At 46.2% G+C, this 16,188-nt stretch overlaps 1 long non-coding RNA gene across 1 annotated transcript in view; it reads right to left on the bottom strand.

Annotated features, from left to right (window-relative positions):
* LOC149468371 (uncharacterized) overlaps nt 1-16,188 on the bottom strand; it is an 87,178-nt gene that overhangs the window by 33,352 nt on the left and 37,638 nt on the right. The window contains exon 4 of the long non-coding RNA XR_016311727.1: nt 8,831-8,902. This is a non-coding gene — a long non-coding RNA (uncharacterized LOC149468371). The remainder of the gene's footprint in view (nt 1-8,830; nt 8,903-16,188) is intronic.

Raw genomic sequence — 16,188 nt, 5'->3', positions numbered from 1 at the left:
AAGCACTAGGGACAAAATGTATGTGAAATGCTTTGATACAGTAATGTTTTACAATGTGATTGTAGTGATTTTAGTGAATGTCGCTTTTTGTCATTTTCAAATTTCCCGCCGTTCTGTCCCCTGTACGTTCCGACGCTCGCAGGGGACAGAAGCCAGATGACAGATGCCGGCATCCGCCAGATTACATTGCCGGGGACACTGCAGGAGGGACATCGTGGGAGCGCAGGACAAGGTAAGTGATCGAGGGATCGCGGAGTAGCGCCGCATGGTAAGCCCGAGAGTAGCTCGGGGTTACCGCTTGTGGTACTGAAACTTTACCCCGAGCTACACTCGGGAATACCGCCAGGGAGGTTAAGTAGAATCGAGAAATACTTAAAATGGTTCTAAACTCAAAAAGGTTTTTACCTTAATGTATTCTCTGCATTAAGGAAAAAAACCTTCTTGTGTCTGTGCCTCCCCCCACCCCTTAAAATACTTACTTACCTGAGACCAATCTCGGTCCAGTGCTGTGCCCTCTGCAGCAGCTCCTCTCTGCTCTCTCTCTTCGTACAGGAGACTCAGCAGAAGCTGGAGATGCTGGTTCCTGCTGTTCTCATTTAAATACCAAGAGAAGGGAGTGGGGTGAAGGGCTGAGCCACGCTATATCTGTCTATAGACTTACACAGCCGTCCCAGGAATGAGCCTGCTTGTTTGGCCCCATAGCAAGCAGTTTGCAGATGGAGAGGAGAAGGCGCAAACCGCACCAGCAGGAGACCCCAGAAGAGGAGGTTTGGATTGCTCTGTTCAAAACCATTGCACAGAGCAGGAAAGTGTGACCTGTGTAATTTAAAAAAACACATAACCTTTACAATCACTTTATGTTATATCTTGCTCCCACAGGCTTTTTGCTTGCTGTATGTGGTTGTTTTGTCATGGCGCCTTTAACAGCAGCACACACAATGGAGAAACAGTGGTTCTGCATTGTAGACAAGGATGTCAAGTCCTCCCACAGACAAGAATGGAACGGAGAGGTGTTTCTTTGCTCTACACAGTGTTCTTCCCTTTTTGTGTATTTGAGTACTGTTGTTTTATTTACTCACATTTTTTTCATAATTTTGTAAACAAAATAAAAAATAAAAACAATAAATTAAAATAATGAGACTATCAAGAGTCTGTTTTTTTTTCCACAAGTTCAAGTCCAGGATAGCTGGACCATTGTACCCTTGTGGCTGTCAAAATACCACGGCCGCAGCGAAGGATTAGTGCATTTGCCCTCTATAACTTGGATGGAGGAATTCATTGGATTTTTTTGATTCAGCCCATAGGCTGAACAAAAAAAAAAAAACAACTGTATGTGTTTGGCCAGAATTATGAGACTTCAGGCACATGAAGATCTTTGTATAGTTCACATTGCAGCAGAGAAAGATAATGACATCACATACTACATGACTAGCAAGCAGTGACACCTGGCTCTTCTGTTATTTTGCAACTGACAAATCCCCAAATTTTTTTTTGCTATATAAATCAAAAAGTCCAAACATTTTGAAAAAAGTGTTATTCTTATAAAATTTTGCAAATAAATAATCTTTTTTCATAAATCTTGGCCAAAATGTATTCAGTTATCTTTTTAGTAAAAAAAATAACCCAAATTAGTTTATAACCAAAAAAAAACCTAGTTACACTTACGGTAACGTCTTTTCCAGGAGTCTTTCAGGCCAGCACTCTGAGAGACCTCGGCTCCTCCCCATCTGAGGAAACACCTCCACCTACAATAAAAAAGCTCCACTCCCCTCTGACCTCAGTTCTCCAAGCATCCTCCGGTCATCTGGGGAGACACAATGCGAGACAACATAATCATAATAAGCCATCTTCACATAACCAATATCAACAGTGGGTGGGAAACCGGTGCTGGCCTGAAAGACTCCTGGAAAAGACGTTACCGTAAGTGTAACTAGGTTTTTCCCCTACCGTCTTTCAGGCCAGCACTCTGAGAGGATAAGCGAGTACTCACCCTTCGGGCGGGCTAACTGCTTGTAAGACCTTACGACCAAAGTCCTGCTCCTGCACCGAGACCAGGTCCAGTCTGTAATGCTTGGCAAATGTGTCATAGCTGGACCATGTTGCCGCTCTGCAAATCTGCCCTGGGGAAACCCCTGCTAACTCTGCCTGGGTAGCCGCCACTGCTCGGGTGGAATGTGCCTTGATACCCTCCGGGACCTCCAGGCCTTCTGCCTGATACGCTCCTGCAATCGCCAGCCGTAGCCAGCTGGCCAGCGTCCTTCTAGACGCCTTCTTGCCTCTTCTAGCCCCCTTAAAAAAAACAAAAAGGGATTCGGTGCTTCTGAACTCCCTAGATTTCTCTAGATACTGGAGAACGCACCTTCTGACATCTAAACAATGATACCTCTCCTGATCTACCCCCACCGGGTCAGGAAAAAACGAGGGAAGGACAATGTCCTGTTCCCTCTGGAAACTCCGAGCTACCTTCGGAATGAAGGACGGGTCTGGTCTGAAAACGATCCTGTCTGAAAAAATACGGAGATAAGGTGTTCTGATCGAGAGGGCCTCCATCTCACACACCCTCCTAGCCGTGGTAATCTCCACCAGAAAAGCCGTTTTAATGGTGAGCTCACCTATCGGACAGGACTCCAAGGGCTCGAACGGAGCCCTAGTCATCCCCCCAAGCACCTTGGCCAAATCCCACACCGGAAATGGTCTGGACCTCGGAGGCCTCTGCCTCACCAGAGCTTTGAAAAACCTACTCACCAACGCCTCCCTGGCCAGGGGCGTCTCCAAGAACACACTGAGGGCCGAGACCTGGCCCTTGAGCGTGCTGACAGACAATCCCTTGTCCGCTCCCGCCTGCAGGAATTCCAACACGGAAACCAAACTATGGGTTGCCACTGCTGTCCGGTCACACCAGGCTGTAAAGCAACCCCAGACCCTACCATAAATGGCCTGGGTCTCCTCCTTCCTACTGGCCAGTAATGTCGCCACCACCCTAGGCGAGAACCCCTTCTCTAAGAGGAGCTGCTGCTCAGAAACCAGGCCGTTAACCGCAATCTCCCTACGCTGGGGCAAAGAACCGGCCCCTGTGTTAACAAATCCTCTCTTGGTGGCAGCTCCCAGGGTGGACGAGAGGCCAAACTCTTTAGGGTCGCAAACCACACCCGCCGCGGCCAGAAGGGGGCTATCAGGATTAACGAGGTCCCCTCTGTCCTGAATTTCCTCAGGACCAGGGGGAGCAAAGGAACCGGGGGGAAGGCGTAACAAAGCCGGTAGTCCCACCTCTGACCTAATGCGTCCACCGCTCTGGACCCGTCCCAGCGGGATAGAGAGAAGAAATTTGGGACCTTGTTGTTCCTTCCGGAGGCAAAAAGGTCCACATCCGGGGATCCCCACCTTCGCACAATCTCCTGAAAGACATCGGGGTTCAAGGCCCATTCCGACTCCCTGAGCCGAGTCCTGCTCAGGAAGTCTGCCTTCTGGTTCAGCTCCCCTTTTAAGTGTATCGCAGACAGGGACGCCAAATTCAGCTCTGCCCAGGACAACAGTGTTGCCGCTAAGGCCCCGAGGGCCTTGCTCCGCGTCCCTCCCTGCCTGTTTATATAAGCCACTGCCGTGGCATTGTCCGTCAGGACACACACGTGCTGGCCCGTGACCCCCGCCTGGAAGGAGTGCAGAGCCTCCCACACTGCCCTCAATTCCTTCCAATTCGAGGATTTGCCCTTCTGCCCTAAGGACCATTCCCCCTGAGTCACCAAATTTCCCAGGTGGGCTCCCCAGCCCCTGGCGCTGGCATCCGTAGTGACCTCCGCGGAAATCGGAAAGCACCACAACAGCCCCTGAGTTATGCTGGACGATCTCCTCCACCACCATAGAGACCTTTTCACACTGGGGGGCACCAAGACCCTGCGTTCTAGGGAGTGACACCTCCTGTCCCAAACCCTCAGGATCCACAACTGGAGGGGACGCATATGCAGACCTGCCCACTGAACCGCCGGAATGGACGCTGCCAGCAATCCAAGTACCGACATGGCCTGTCTTATGGACATCGACCTGCTCCCCTGCAGTAATCTGACCCCGGCCTCCAACTTGGTGACTTTTTCCAAAGTCAGGCTGGTCTTTTGGTCTACCGAGTCTAGAGTGTAGCCCAAGTAAATCACCTTCTGAGAAGGCACCAGGCAGGACTTCTCCAGATTCAAAATCCACCCCAAGCTTTCCAGATGGTTCCTCACTATAACCAGGTCTTGCCGTAAGTGAGCCTCTGAATCCGCGAAGAGCAGCAAATCGTCCAGATAGGCCACCACTGAAATCCCCCTTAAGCGGATAGAAATCAGTGCCTCCGACAGAACCTTGGTGAATACTCTTGGCGAGGAGGAAAGGCCGAATGGAAGAGCCCTGAACTGCCAGTGTCGAATTCCTTCCTCCCCCCCCACTGCCAACCTGAGGAACCTCTGAGAGGCTTCCGCCACGGGCACGTGTAGGTAGGCGTCCTTCAAGTCTATGGATGCCATGAATGTACCTGGTGGGATTAGGGACCTGATTGTAAAAATGGAGTCCATGCGGAACCTCCGGTAACGCACTGACTTGTTCAAGGGTTTCAGGTTCAAAATCAGTCTGAACGCCCCAGACGGCTTTTGAACCACAAACACATGGGAATAAACTCCCTTCCCTCGCTCCGCTACTGGAACCCTGGAAATGACCCCCTGGGACTCTAGAATCTCCAAAGCGCCCACCAGAGCCGCGTCCTTCGTCGGATCCCTTGGACGGGTCGTCACCAGAAAAGTCTCGGGTGGCGGGCTCAGAAATTCTAACCGGTAACCCCTTCGGATGACATCCAAAATGAAGGGGCTGGTGACCACGGCTTCCCACTGTGGGAGGAATGCCGCCAATCTTCCCCCCACAGGAGGAACCAAGTCACCTTGGTTTTTGGGGCTGCTCAGGAGGGCGAAAAATCGCTCCCCCTCTTCCCCTACCTCTCTGTCCAGCCGACCTACCCTGACCAGGCGGTCGCAGGCTCAGCCTCTTCGCCGGGCGGGCCTTCCGTGTCCCCCCCTCCTGCATTTTCCTCTTGAGGGGGAAGGACTTTTTCCTATCAGCTGTCCGGTTCAATAATTCCTCCAACCCCGGGCCGAACAGACAGTCTCCTGTGAGGGGGATGCCGCATAACCTAATTTTTGAAGTGATGTCCCCCTGCCATGTCTTTAGCCACAGCGCCCTTCTGGCTGAATTGGTCAGGGCAGCAGACCTGGCCCCCAATCTCACCGACTCTGCGGAAGCATCCGCAATATACCCCACTCCTTGCAAAAGGGTCTCAAAAGAGGCCAAGATTTTTTCCTTGGGAGAGTCTGCCACAATATGGGCCTGTAATTGTGTAAGCCAATACTCTAAGTTCCTGGCTACCACTGTCGTAGCCATGGCCGGCTTCAGGTTGTACAGGGTCGAGTCCCAGGCCTTCCTAAGGAGAGACTCCGCCCTTCTGTCCAATAAGTCTGGTAAGACCCCCATGTCCTCAAACGCTAGGTCAGTTCTCCTGGTCGTTTGGGAAAAGGCCGCGTCTAGCCTGGGGCTCTTGTTCCAGACCACCTCCGGGTCTTCCAAAAACGGAAACCTCCTTCTCAACGCTTTTGAGAAGAACGGTTTCCTTTCCGGGTCCTGCCACTCCTTCTTAATCGTGTCCACCAAAATGTCATGCACAGGAAACATTCTGTGCTGGTGCTCCTCCAATCCCTGATACATTTGGTCGTGGAGAGATAAGGCCTTAACCTCCTCCTTAATGTCCAGGGTTTTGAATATAGCCCCCAGGAGCTCATCAACCTCCTCCTGCGCCTCCTCGTGTCTCCCCACCGGAGGAAACACCTGAACTGAGGTCAGAGGGGAGTGGAGCTTTTTTATTGTAGGTGGAGGTGTTTCCTCAGATGGGGAGGAGCCGAGGTCTCTCAGAGTGCTGGCCTGAAAGACGGTAGGGGAAATTATAATTTTTTTTACTTTTTTTTATATTTTTATTTTATTTTTTTATGTTATTATTTATGGGGGTTTTTTCTGTCAAGCAAACCTTTCTGTGGTTGGCATGTTGCTTGCTCCCTGGCAGGACACCAAAGCAGGTAGAGAAGTGCATATCTGGGGGAAAGGATGCTTACAAAGAACAGACATGGCATAGGGGGCAAAACTGCAAGAGAATGAAAAGGAGGGGTGTAGGTGGAGGAAGGGAGTATTTCATGAAGAGTACTAGAAATGTGGTAGAAGAGCAGTACAGGGGGTGCTGGTGGCGGACAAGAGGAGCAGCGTAGAAGAGTCCTGGAAATGGGGGAGAGGAACTGTGAATGGGATGCTGGAAGAAGTCAGGAGGAAAAGTATATTGAAGTATTGGAGGTGAATGAGCAGTACAGAGTATGTTGAAGGTGGACAAGAATAGCTCTACCCATTACAGGCTCTCTGTACTGTTTGTGACCACAATTAAATCAGTGGTCAGTAGAGGGGTGCCTCGCTTACATTAGTGGCCAGTAGAGGGGTGACGGTCAGTGGGGATAATTCCCAGGTTATATTGCTGGTCTGGGAAGAGATGCCTTCTTACTTGGTCTACCTAGGAGTAAGCGAATAGTAGGTGCTTCTGCTGCTGCTGCAGACCTTGGGTAGTTCCAGTCATCCCTGTCAGAGTCTAACACCAGTGTGGAACCTGCCACAGAGTGAGGATCTCTTTATTTTACCCTAGGCTCTGTAGTCACATGACGCAGGGAAAGCTTGGGAGGTCCTTACTTACCTCACTACTCGCTTATGCACCAACTAGTTTTCAGCTCTGACAGAGATGTGGCTAGTGTGAGGAAATATAATGGTATAGACTTCCTGGCAATGCTAACTGTGGCTCTGTAGAGATCTCCGATGATGGTTCTTCCAAATCAGTGAACCATCAATGTATTGGGTGGGTCCGGCAATCAGGCATGGACACCACAGCAGCCTCCATGTTTGTCTCAAGACAGTTTTAATTAAAATTAAATGCTTTTCCCATCAATTTTTAAGCACATCTGCTGTGAACGAGGTCATAAAGCAGTGCTTCACCTAAAAACGGGAAGTTCTGCTTTAAGGACTCATCCCCTGCTCCCTGTGAGGAACTGGCACCTTTGGGAAGAGAGTATCCAATTTTGACAGGTACCCACTTCCATTTCTACCACCTAGGTGATCAGAAGCGGAAGTTGTCCTCCAACCCCCCATAGTCTTTTGGGACACGTGACAGGTCCTAGAAGACTACAGGACCATTCACAATCGTGCATGTGCAGTGGACACCCGGCTGAGGAGCCAAAGCTGTCGCAGCTGGGTGCCCACACTTAAGATGCCGGGGAGAGAAGATGGCAGGTGAACCCGGCTGGTGTGAATACACCACCGCTAGATCGTAGGACAGGTAGGTGGCTGTTTTTAAAAAGTCAGCAGCTACAGTTTTTACAGCGAGAATGGAGCTCATCTTTAATCCATTTTTTTATAATCTCTTCCTGTTTGCTTTACTACTGCTGAGGCCATATAGAAATCAGGCTACTAAGCAAAAGATTTGTAGGTTATTGAGAAAAATGAAAATAAATAATCACCAAGAAAACTCCCCATGGTGTAAATGGTCCAGTCTTTCAGAAATACAGGCAGAGAATAGACCTGTTTAGCTGGTATTGTATTCCCTTGTATAGGCTCTTAGGGTATTCATTATAGCAAACAATGCCTGTTTCATACCATGATACAGAAAAAGACACATACCACAAGTCTCCAGTAGATCCACCAGGGTAATTTTTACATTAGCTTGTAATGAATAAAATTTTGCCTATTTGATTAGCAGGTTTAGGGACTTAAAGCCAGGCACACATAGATGATTTTTACAAAAGTGATGATCGCCTAATACCCTGCCATTAATCACTAGTGATCACTACTCATACAGTTGTGTGTAATAACGTTCGATTGCATTTACCTGGAGCAATGTGCTAATGAATTAGTGATGATGATTAAAGATTAATAGCTACTACATGCTACACGCCTTTGTCCCCTATGTGTCACAGTGGCTAGGGATTAATCATAGGACAATCTGGACAATGAACACTATACCAAAAATTGCCTGCGTGCACCCAACCTAACTCATATTACACTGATCATTTGTGTACATATGCCAAGCCGTTTCAATCTAACAAGATACAGAGCAAAATAATTTACAATGAGGTCTGTGGGAATACATTTTCATTTCAGACAATATTTTGCAAATAGCATACAGTACGTTCCATTTAAAATAAAATGTTGCATTGCATTAAAAAAGTTTCTCATGTAAAAATTATTTGATGGTAACGATTTGATCAATTAAGGTGGTGGGAATCTGCTTTCTAACTTGTACCTACAGGTAAGCTTACAATAAGGCGTAATATTACCTGTAGGTACAATCAATAAATGTGCACCATTGAAGAGATACTGACATTGACAATAGCCGATGTCATAATATGCACATGTGCGGTTACTGTCTGCATTCAGGACACACAGAATGTTCAAATGACTGGAGCCTGTGAACCTGGAAGGAAGACAGAGTGAAGATGGAAGCCTAGCAGCGGTGACGGTGCATTGCTGGAGGGCTTCATTTGAAAGGTAAGTCTGTCATAATGTGCTAATATGCGGTGGATACTAGCACTTCATGACAAACCTGCAGGGGGTCCAGGTTTTTTCTTGCAAATTTACTACTGCTTTAGTTTGTTCATAGATCAGTAAGGATGGAGATGACAGCCCCAAGGCCTTACGTAAATACAGTCAGCAATAGCAGGTCCTATTCTTACAGGTCCCGTTTAAAGCATATCTAAGCCTCAAAATAAAAATGAAATATATTGTACTTTACCTTTTTCTAGATGTCATGGCTGCATTAGTTTTCTTTTTTCAAGCTATTCTCCCTTTATTTTCACTTCTTGTCCTAGGATAACAACAGTCACTCACTCTTTTAAAGCAGGACAACATAAACAAGAAAGGACTAGGAAACCCTGCCCGTTTTCTATTAGCCATAACATAGATGGATTTGGATCTGATGTTCTTAGAGAACAATATAACTGATAACAGTCAGTACAGGTAGAGGACATAGGAAGTTATCAGATCACAAGAATTCCACCAAGATCAATAGGTATTTGTAACTCATCAGATATAACAAAACACTTTACAGAATGTAACCTCATTAATCAGACATAAATAATGCAGTAGACAGAAGTTATATTTAGTGTGCTTAATTGAGACTAGTATGCACTACAAAGGGACATGTTTTGTTCATATATGATGTCTGAAGTTTACAACCATTTTAAATTAATTTACTGAAAGATTGAATTGAAATAGAATTTTATAATAGTCATCCACATAGGACATTGGCTACTTCACCCTTTTCTTTAATCTCATCTGACAGGGACCCCTCCTTACTCTAGAATCCCTTCCACTCAGCCGCTGCTGCATAAACAGCGTACCCTAAGGTCACATCACCGCACTGCGCTAAATTTATGCTTTCAAAACACCTAGTACACTATTTCTCCTTGCCTACAGAATCCCTCCAGAACGTCCTGGAATACACAAGGGCAGTCTACCTGGTTCATCCCTGCCTCTGCATTACACCTTCTCCCTTTATTCTATCCATACCAATGACTCCCTAGATTAGCTCCCCCCCATCCCCTCTTCATCTCCCCATGACCGGTGTCCCATCTACCCCTTCTTCCCTCTCCCTCTTTGCGGAGAAGTCTCCCCCCCCCCCACCCTCTCTCGTTGCTGCCCCACAAATTAGTGCCTATCGTTCTCCCAACACACGACTGCACCATCCCTGCTGATTCTCTTCCCAGATACCTGACACTCAACTACGATGCGCTCACATCACCAGCTGACTATATCTAGAACCCTTACATTAATAACACTAAATGCGCAAGGACTCAATGTCCCTGTAAAAAAAAATCACAGCTCCTACTGTTGATGCGCAAACAACAGGCTGACGTAGTGTTTATCCAAGAAACACATTTTCGCACTGATCACATCCCTAAGTTAACTAATCACCACTACCCCTTAGCACATCATGCCACTAATAACCCAACTAAAACCAAAGGGGTTTCCATCCTCAGCTCCAAGCACATCCCTCTAACGATTACCGAAACCTTGGCAGATGAGAACGTTTGGCATCTCTTCCTAAAAGGTACCCTTTATGATAGACCAATTACCCTAGCAAACATGACACCATGTTTTGCAGATGACACCAAGCTGTGCAGTGGAATAACGTCCTTACAGCATGTCTTCAACTTACAAGCTGACCTCAATGATCTGTTTAATTGGGCAACTATGTGGCAAATGAGGTTTAATGTTAATAAATGTAAGGTTATGCACTTGGGGGCCAAGAATATGCATGCATCATACATACTAGGGGGAGTACAACTGGGGAAATCAATGGTGGAGAAGGATCTGGGAGTTCTGGTAAATCACAAGCTTAATAATGGCATGCAATGCCAAGCTGTGGTTCTAAAGCGAGCAAAATCCTCTCTTGCATTAAAAGAGGTATACAGTGAGGAAGAGAAGTATTTGAAAACCCTGCGATTTTGCAAGTTTTCGCACTTAGAAATCATGGAGGGGTCTAAAATTCACATTGTAGGTGCATTCCCAGAGACAGAATTTAAAACAAATTCAGGAAATCACTTTGTATGATTTTTAAAGAATTTATTTGTCTTGCACTGCTAAACATAAGTATTTGAACACCTGAGAAAATCAGTGTTAATATTTGGTACAGAAGCCTTTGTTTGCAATTACAGAGGTCAAACGTTTCCTGTAGTTCTTGACCAGGTTTGCACACACTGCGACAGGGATTTTGGCCCACTCCTCCACACAGATCTCCTCTAGATCTGTCAGGTTTCGGGGCTGTCGCTGAGCAACATGGATTTTCAGCTACCTCCAAAGATGTTCTATTGGATTTAGGTCTGGATACTGGCTAGGCCATTCCAGAACCTTGATATGCTTCTTACGGAGCCACTCCTTGGTTATCCTGGCTGTGTGCTTCGGGTCGTTGTCATGTTGGAAGACCCAGCCACGACCCATCTTCAATGCTCTGACTGAGGGAAGGAGGTTATTGCTCAAAATCTCACAATAAATGGCCCCATTCATCCTCTCCTTAATACATTGCAGTCGCCCTGTCCCCTTCGCAGAAAAGCACACCCAAAGCATGATGTTACCACCCCCATGCTTCACAGTAGGGATGGTGTTCTTGGGATGCAACTCATCCTTCTTTTTCCTCCAAACATGGACGAGTGAAGTTTAGACCAAAAAGTTCTACTTTGGTCTCATCTGACCACATGACTTTCTCCCATGCCTCCTCTGGATCATTCAGATGGTCACTGACAAACTTCAGACGGGCCTGGACATGTGATGACTTGAGCAGGGGAACCTTCCGTGCAATGCATGATTTGAAACCATGACGGCGTAGTGTTCTACCGACAGTGACCTTTCAAACTGTGGTCCCAGCTCTCTTCATATCATTGACCAGCTCCTCCCTCGTAGTTCTGGGCTGATTCCTCACCTTTCTTATCATCAGTGATACCCCAGGAGGTGAGACCTTGCATGGAGCCCCAGTCCCAGGGAGACTGACAGTCGTCTTTAGCCTCTTCCATTTTCTAACAATTGCTTCAACAGTTGATCTATTTTCACCAAGCTGCTTGGCAATTGCCCCGTAGCCCTTACCAGCCTTGTGCAGGTCCACAATTTTGTCTCTGGTGTCTTTTGACAGCTCTTTGGTCTTGCCCATGGTAGTAGTTGGTGTCTGACTGACTGTGGTGTGGACTGGTGTCTTTAAAGAGCTCAGACAGGTGCTACTAAGTTAGATTAATGAGTGGAGTAGAGGTGGATTTTTTAAAGGCACAGTAACAGGTCTTTGAGAGCCAGAATTCTTGCTGTTTCTTAGGTGTTCAAACACTTATGTTCAGCAGTGCAAGACAAATAAATTCTTTAAAAATCATACAATGTGATTTCCTGTTCTTTTTTTAATTCTGTCTCTCAAAGTGGGAATGCACCTACAATGTGAATTTCAGACCCCTCCATGATTTCTAAGTGGGAGAACTTGCAAAATCGCAGGGTGTTCAAATACTTCTGTTCCTCACTGTAGACTCCAGAGAGAGATCATATTACCCCTGTACAAATCATTAGCAAGACCTCATCTGGAATATGCAATTCAGTTTTGGGCACCAATTCGCAAAAAGAACATTTGGGGAACTTGAGAAAGTACAGAGAAGGGCAACTAAACTGATAAGAGGTATGGAGGAGCTCAGCTATGAGGAAAGATTAGAGGAACTGAATGTATTCTCTCTTGAGAAGAGGAGATTAAGGGGGGATATGATCAACATGTATAAATACATCAGTGGTTCATATAGTGAACTCGGTGTAGAGCTATTCACCTTGAGGTCATCACAGAGGACAAGGGGGCACTATTTATGTCTGGATCAAAAGAAATTTAATCTCCAAATACGGAAAGGTTTCTTCACAGTGAGAGCTGTGAAAATGTGGAATCATGCTTTGCAGGGGGTTTTTTTTGCCTTCCTCTGGATCAACTGTGGTCATAAGATTATAACTTCTTTTTTTTTTTTTTTTTTTTTTAATGGTTGAACTGGATGGACTTTTGTCTTTTTTCAGCCAGACTAACTATGTACGATAACTATGTAACATATATTGCCCAAACATACTACTTCAATTCGTCACATCAAGTTTTCTGATGGACGCCTCCTAGCTTCCATAAATGATATTGCCACACAATTTGTGCAGTATTACACAGGTCTGTAGACAGATTCTCAGCCTTTGAAAGACCCAGCCTCTCGTCGAAAGCTCATGGCTGACTTCTTTTCCCCAATACAGCCCAAAACCCTTGTCGCAGACTGATCTGGGAAACGTAGTCCGAGTGCTCATGACAGAAGAATTGACCCTTGCCCTCAAACAACTAAAGACAGGGAAAAGCCCAGGCCCTGATGGCTTATTAAAAGAGTTTTGCAGATATTCTCACCCTAAAGCCCTAAATCTACATCACTGGCTGACCTCTTCCAAACAACATGGGTTTTTCCTATTCCTTGAATGCGGAGAAAGCGTTTGACAGGGTGGCCTGGGATTACATCAGAGCAGTACTGGAAAAGATTGGCATCCAGAATCAAATGCTCATGTTCATCCTAGCTGTCAGGGAAGATACATTTCAGTGCGCAGAACAGTTGTTGACGGCCATTTCGCGGGTGCGCATGCATGAAAGCACGCACGTGTGAGAATGGGAGCGCGGCCAAGTGTGCGAGCACGCACAAACACCAGGCAGCTATTTAAACTGCACCATAGCCTGGGGTCCTTGCCACTTGGTCTATTACGTTCCCTGATGAACATGAAACCTTTTCCTGTATTACATCTCTGTTACCGACTTGATCTTCCCTGACTTTGCCTGAACACTGTCTGTACCAACCCCTGGCTTGTCCTTGGTTTTCTTCTCTGCCTGCTCCTTCTTATACAGCTATCTGTCTACCGTTGCCAACCCTGGCCTGATCTTGACATTTCTGACTGCAGTGTTATACCTTGATCTGCTTTTCAGTTGCCAACCCAGACTGCCTGACCCTGCTCTCAGCATCTGAACCAGCTGACTTGTGTCACTTGCCATGACGGTCTTCCTTTGGCACAGCCTGCTCGACAGCAATGCACAGCCTGCTCATCGGCAACGCACAGCCTGCTCCACAGCAAACACACATCCTGCTTATCAGCAAAGCCAGCCTGCCTTTCAGCAAACACAGCCTGCCCACAGCAACGCACTACCTGCTCATCCTCCAACCTTGTGCAGCTCTCCGGCATCCTGCAACAGAAAACCAGTCAGGCACTCGAGCCCACTCTGTGCTCAGGTGCTCCTATCAATACCAGGACTCCTAAGCCGGAGATGTAAGAGAAGCCTACCTCCACACGTCAGGCTCCACCACCAGGAACGTTACACTAGCTCTCTATTCTGCTCCGACTGCACAAATTAGAGTTAATGGCCTTCTCCATATCAAATGGTACTAGACAAGGATGCCCACTCCTGTTTGTTCTCACATTAGAGGCTGTCATGTTTCACATGACTGTCATATGCCTTTAAGTGTTCTTTGTATTTTGTCTCTGCTCCTCCCTTTCCTTTGGTTTAGTTCATGCTGTATAGATAGCCCACCCTTTTTCCCAGTAACGCATTTCAGCTTCAAGCCTCATGTCATGAAGTAGATCACATTATGATCTTTTGACCTATCCGATGTTCATTGTCATAAGATTCTCTCAGTTTATGGAATAGACTTCACAAGATCTACAAGGTGTCGTCTGGATCGAGTCACTGCCTGTGTTATTCAACTAAGATTGGAGTTATCGCTATCTCATCACAACTGTAAATTACAGAGATCACACTGTCAATGCTTAGATTGGAGAGACAGAACAGTCAAAAGATCAGTGAAATGTCTTCATAGGATCCTTGCTAGCTTTGGATACACAGTAAGATGTTATATGGACACTGGATATAGCAGCTAACAGAGTGCAGCCATCTCTACACAAACCTGTACATGTCTGCAAGTATATCTCGGCATAACACTCATCAGTGTCAGGACAAATTATTGATGTGAATGTCTTACAACTGCAAGTTTATTCACTGCATCTCTATGGATTAGCACATGGCTTGTCTGTGAAATTATAAGAAAGTAAAAGAAAATGAAGTTTTGGAAAAAACAATGTGAGCATGCCACAGCCATGGCAAGATTAAGGGTCTTAGGACAAGCCGCTAGTGAAAATGAGACAACAGTTCCAGACACTTAGTTGTATCTTATGTCTCAGATTCCTCACCTCTCCAGAATGTCAACTCTCTGTCACAGCAGCCAAAGTACTCAATAAAAATCTCTTCTCTGCACCTACTGTACCTCAAGGCGATTTGCCCTTATATCCTCCAATACATCAGACTGCAGCATCTCAGCTAACCACAGACAGTGCTGTGTATTTAATAGACCGTCCATCATACTTTGGCACCAACAGAGTACATTATAGCAACCACACTACTCTACAAACCAACATGCCAATGGACATTAAGCCAGCTCGGGCATTGAATGCCTTAGCAGCAACATATGTTCCCAAATCACTCCACATAAGTCCACCAACCGTCACAACCAACTATGTTCCACCTGCAGTCATGCACTCAAAATCTGAAAACACGGACCTGTCACAGTTTGCTAAATACATGCTCCGCAGAAAACTTATTAAGACAGGCCTTACCAAGTTTGATGACAAGCCTGAAAATTACAGAGGCTGGAAATCCACTTTTAAGGCCACAATGAGTGACCTAGACATCAATGCCACAGAGGAATTAGATCTACTCATCAGATGGCAAGGTCCCCAGTCCACTGAACTCATCAAGAGGCTCAAAGCAGTTCATATTGACAACCCTGCTGCAGGCCTTAATGCTGCTTGGGGCAGACTTGAACATACCTTTGGCAGCCCAAATGCCATTGAAGAAGCTTTATTCAAAAGGTTGCAAAGCTTCCCAAGGATTTCTGCTAGCGACAATCTAAAGTTTCAAGAACTCAGCGATGTTCTATTAGAGCTTCAACTTGCTATGGCTGACATCAACTTACCTGGTCTCAGTTACCTTGACACCTCTCATGGCATCAAATCTATTGTTCTCAAGCTTCCATATGGAATTCAAGAAAGATGGGCAGCTCTTGGATCAAAGTATAAGGAAGAACATATAGTTGCTTTTCCTCCTTTTTCCTACTTCTGCAAGTTCACCAAAAGAATTGCAGACACTAAGAAGGACCTAAGTTTCTCCTATGGGGATTGTAATCTTCTCAGTACACTCTCTCCAAGACCTACAAACACACGTATGTCACACAGAGACCATAGAGGTCCAGAGTTAGTGAAAAGGACTAATGTTCTACCTGCACCTGCTACAGCTCTTGAAAAGAGTGATCAAAACAAGAGAATTGAGGACCAAAATCGGCAATATCCAATACATAACAAACCACATCCACTTAAGAAATGTATCGGCTTCAGAAAGAAAACCCTCCAAGAACGTAAGGAACTTTTGAAGAAATTTGGGGTTTGCTACAAATGCTGTGCCTCCACAGAGCACTTTGCAAAGGACTGTAAAGCGATCATCAAATGTATAGAGTGTGACAGTGATATCCATGCACAAGCTCTTCATCAATATTCGCACAACTCTACTACGCTCACAAA

This window comes from Staurois parvus, unplaced genomic scaffold (genome assembly GCF_062004578.1).
Source record: "Staurois parvus isolate SC_StPar_1 unplaced genomic scaffold, SC_StPar_1.0 ptg000088l, whole genome shotgun sequence".
Classification (NCBI taxonomy): Eukaryota; Metazoa; Chordata; class Amphibia; order Anura; family Ranidae; genus Staurois; species Staurois parvus.
Note: the sequence above shows the minus strand (reverse complement) of the source record. Positions and strands in the feature narration are given on the sequence as shown.